This window comes from Hydra vulgaris, chromosome 13 (genome assembly GCF_038396675.1).
Source record: "Hydra vulgaris chromosome 13, alternate assembly HydraT2T_AEP".
In the NCBI taxonomy this organism is placed as follows: domain Eukaryota; kingdom Metazoa; phylum Cnidaria; class Hydrozoa; order Anthoathecata; family Hydridae; genus Hydra; species Hydra vulgaris.
The window spans coordinates 5,562,346-5,565,933 of record NC_088932.1 but is presented as its reverse complement, the minus strand read 5'-3'; the positions used below and the strand labels follow the sequence as shown (position 1 = coordinate 5,565,933).

General features: G+C 26.6%; 1 long non-coding RNA gene across 1 annotated transcript; it reads left to right on the top strand.

The window, feature by feature from the left end:
- Positions 1-526: 526 nt before the first annotated feature.
- On the top strand, positions 527-2,075 carry LOC136090139 (uncharacterized). Its single transcript, XR_010643199.1, has 4 exons — positions 527-741; positions 1,094-1,188; positions 1,313-1,478; positions 1,599-2,075. It is a non-coding gene; the product is annotated as an uncharacterized LOC136090139 (long non-coding RNA).
- The last annotated feature ends 1,513 nt before the right edge of the window (positions 2,076-3,588 follow it).

Below are 3,588 nucleotides of genomic sequence, written 5' to 3'. Positions count from 1 at the left end.
TACACACTTGTGTATCTATATAATTTATACAATGTATATTTTATATATGTATGTATAATTCATATATAAAATATGTATGTGTTTATTTATGTATTCATATGTATATATGTGTGTACATATAAGTCTATATATTATGTATGTATGCATAAATATATATATATATATATATATATATATATATATATATATATATACACACACACACAAATACATATATACATACATACATACATACATACACTTATAAATAAATGTATATGTTATGTATACGTAATATATACACATATGTGTGTTTATTTCAGCGTATGTATATTTGTGTGTATTTGTATCTGTATATGTGTGTTTATTTCTGCGATGAATATATATATATATATATATATATATATATATATATATATATATATATATATATATAACAACACTAGTATTTTTCAAACATATATGTTATATGTTTGAAAAATACTAGTGTTGTTCCTATATAAATGTCTGTGTACTAAATGCTATAAGATATCCTATTAATCATAATTATTTAACAAAAATGAAAAGAACAAGTTCAGCTTAGTAGAAATAATATATGGAAAAATATCGATCAGCCTTAGGTGGAAATTTATTTCCTGAATGTTTAAATTTGTCTTCGAGCTGCGAGGCTGCACCGATATACTACCTATGCTTCATCGAATAAACTTTCTCTACCAATATTGACAGCAAAATCTAGTAATACTTTGTTGCAAAATACTGTCTGTAAGTAACTTTACTTATCTGTAAATGAATTGTTTATATTTGAAAATTATTATGTAAATGTTAAATTAATTTTTAATTGTTTGAGAAGATAGAAAAAATGAGTCAGCAGTATAAAAAATATGGCATGAGCCGAAGCCAGCAAGAAAATTTCTTGCATAGTCTATCTGATTGCAGAAATTATATTTTTTTTTGCTGATAAAGTTAAGGGTTTATTATCAAGCAGACTATGGCTAGTGATATGCATTAGAAAATACTTGTGTTGCAACTCTAGTTATTTATCTCTAACTTCAAAAAATTTAAAATGACACTAATATTTCTTGTAAATTTTGTTTTTGCAAATTTTATCTTTTAGGAGTTTTACCGTTATCACGTAATCTAGATGAAGACAATATATTTATAGAAGACTTCAGAAACTTAATAAAGATAATAATATTAATGTTGATTAAGGTAGGTGACTATTAATGAACTGGGCGCATGTGTGCATTTGGTTTTTTTAAATATTATGTATAACTTATATTTATATTTATTACCTATATTTGAGTGTATATTAGTCTAATTTTTCTTAAAACAGGATATTTGCACTTTAACAAGCAACAAAACCTAAATGTGATGGTTTCAAATCAACTTTTAAAGATTTCTATATTCATAAGCAAAAATAAATTAAGAGAGGATTTACATCCTGGTACAAATGCTAATGAAAATACTTGTGAATACTCGGGCTTCTGGGTCTTTCCAAAGTAATAACTTATTTGCATTTAATTTAAAAGTTTATAATATTTAAAAAGTACAATAGTATATTTGATGAATTATGTTTCATAATGGGTTTCATAAATTCTTAAAGGACGTCTCTTATTTAGGTTGAAGTAGGTGGCTCTAAAAAACAATTTGAAAAGAAGAATGAAGGGTCGATTCCGTTTAAATGTACAGACACAAACAAGCGTGATTAAAAAGGAAAAAGCAATTTTACTTTTCCATCGAATCATCAAGAAATTTGGGCTACTGCAATAGTTTTTAGATAAAGATTTGAATGAAATTAAATTTGAGCAGGTTACCTCAATTTTCCCGACTTTTAAGAAAAATTAAAAAGAGCATTCGATGCTACTGGAATTGTTTGTAAAAATGCGAAAGCGTATTGTTATACGATTTTAGATTTTATAATGACGTAAGAGGCGATCAATCGAAATTAAATATTATGTATGGTAACCATGTGCCAAACGTCTTTTATTAGCTTATTTTTAATGATTTGGTTTTTTATTTCTTCGTTTATTTTTTCTTCGTAGTATTATTGTAAAATAATTTACCTTGAAAAACAAAAATAAAACAACAAAATTGTCGTAAATATAATGTAGTATATATAAAAAAAGGCTTACATGTTTAAAGCTATAAACGTGTCTAACAAAACCTACGTATTTTTGGTTTATCATTAAACCGTGCTGAGCAGCTGTTAGTTCACGCATAAGTTTGGAAAACTTATGCCTGAACTAACTTAAGGCATTAAATACAGTTTCCGTTTGGAAACTTTATTTAATGCCATAAATCCGTTTTAAACTATAGAAAACACGAATTTAAAACCTCATAAAACACAAGTTTAAAACCTCAAAAACACGTATTTAAAACATAAAAAAACTCGTGTTTGAAACCTTAGACAACACGTGTAAAACTCCAGTTAAACTTCCCGTAAAATCTACGTGTTTTTGGTTTACGCCTGGATCGTAACAAACACGTGTTTATACGGGTTTTAATTCCGAGATTAAAACCAGATGTGCCGTCTGGGAAGGTGCAGGATAAAAATGCTTCACGTTAACCAGTTACTCTCAAGGAAATAAACTTCACCAAACAAAGTTATTTGTTTAGAAAATCTTTCTTTAAGTAGTTTTTATTTATTATTGTAACTTTTGAAAACAAAACTTGTTCTTGCAAACTTGATGATGTTTGTTTTCATTTAACGCCCAACGAACTGTCCAGCGAAAGAAATAACAAACTGTCCAGCAAAAGAAATAGTAATACGTTGAACGATAATTTCAAAATTACGAGCAAATTTTTAGATAAAGCTTTAATTCATAAGATTTAAAAAATAACTGTTTATTATTAACTTATACAAAAAATAGACAACTAATTACTCGGTACATGCGTATCTGGCTGTTAAAGCACCGATTTTAGTAAAAGAAGTAAACTTTTCCTCACATCGTGCTTGGCTTTGTGAGGAAGTGCTTTTTTCTTTTATTTTTTAGAATTCCATATCAACATAAACTTTAATTTAAAAATAGAATGTTTAGCGTTAGTTAAATGCTTTTTTTTTCTTTTTTCTTTTGCCGTTACTAACATTTTCACTAATTTCTTTGCTTTTTAAAACTTCATTGCTGTTGTAGAAGCGCATTGATATTGATATTGTTGATTCATTTTTTTAACATTTTCATTTAATTTTCTACATCTATTTTCTATCTACACGCTAAATTTTGTCGAAAAATATTAAACGGGGAAAATTTTTTGTAGAATCATTATTTTTAAATTTAGTTTTCACCCTTGAAATACTTATTTAAAGCTCTTTCCAATGATATATGATAATAAAATATATAAACATTTCGAAATTTTTACACACGTACCTATAATTTCAAGTTTTTACACACGCACCTATTATATCAAGTTTTGTAACTTGCATAATTATCTTTAATAAAAGTAATGTGTAAAAAATCAAAATCGTGCATTAGGTTTAATAAAAATCACAGCGTAAAAGAGCGTAAGATCTCCTTCATCTATGTTTTAAATAAATTTAGCGTTGCGTACTTTATGGACGATCCCTAACCGTAACTTTTTTAACTCGCAGCAAAAATGTAATATGAGAAAACA